Here is a 963-nt window from a genome sequence, read left to right as displayed (position 1 = left end):
TTCCATTCCAATAAATATCAAGGGTCTTATTCTGGTGACACAATGATCGATGCTTGGCTGCCGTTTTACAAATTAATAATCTCATCATGTATGCTATACCCGCACTGTATCTGCCAGCTTTTGCCTAGAGCGAACGTGCCAATACCAGAGTGGGCACATTTGCTATAAACAGTATTTTGGTGACAAAACCAAAAAGTTGAAAATGCGAGGGAAACCCATTTCATTTGTATTTTTTATTCAGTACATGGAAATTTAACCGCAAAATGTATTTTTATGTGTACTACCTCATCACGCAACACTTTTATTCGCAACAAGTTAATTTGATGGAAATACATCTCTGGCGGGAAAATTATAATATTTTATTTAGGCAGATTTTAGAATATTCGCATGAAAATCTCTCGCCAATTGGGTGGAAACCTAGCTACTGACAGTCACTCAATTAGCCCATGTCAGCTACATTTGTTTAGATTGTAAATTAGTCTCGCAGCCAGCTATCTAAACTCGTAATCATGGTCGAATAACCAACAGGAAGGGGGCCCCATTGATTTTGTTAGTCACTCTTAGTCAGATATCATATTAAAAACTGCAACATTGTTCTCCACCGTATTGCAAAATGTATAGAATTGCAGGAAATTAACTATAAAACTGCACATTTTCTCTACGGCCCATGGCAAAATGTGTAGAATTTTAGGAAATTAACTCTAAAACTTTGCTTAGGGCCCCCAACCCCATCAAAGTGGCCCATCCCTGATATCAATTTGTTTTGATAAATGGACCGCTCAAGAGTGTGCATTTTCTTAATTGTGACAGGGAATAGTTATTTTGTGTCCAGTCCAGACAAGCGCACAATTTGGAGTGTGTCCCCCCCAGACAGCAGCATTCACTAAATCCCTGCCTTCTGAGGGATTCCTTGGTTATTATATGCACTGAGTGTGTAAGGGGTAGGCTATATTTTCAGTGAGG

This window comes from Oncorhynchus nerka, linkage group LG15 (genome assembly GCF_034236695.1).
Source record: "Oncorhynchus nerka isolate Pitt River linkage group LG15, Oner_Uvic_2.0, whole genome shotgun sequence".
Classification (NCBI taxonomy): Eukaryota; Metazoa; Chordata; class Actinopteri; order Salmoniformes; family Salmonidae; genus Oncorhynchus; species Oncorhynchus nerka.
The sequence above is the reverse complement of the archived record's forward strand: the minus strand, read 5'-3'. Positions refer to the sequence as shown.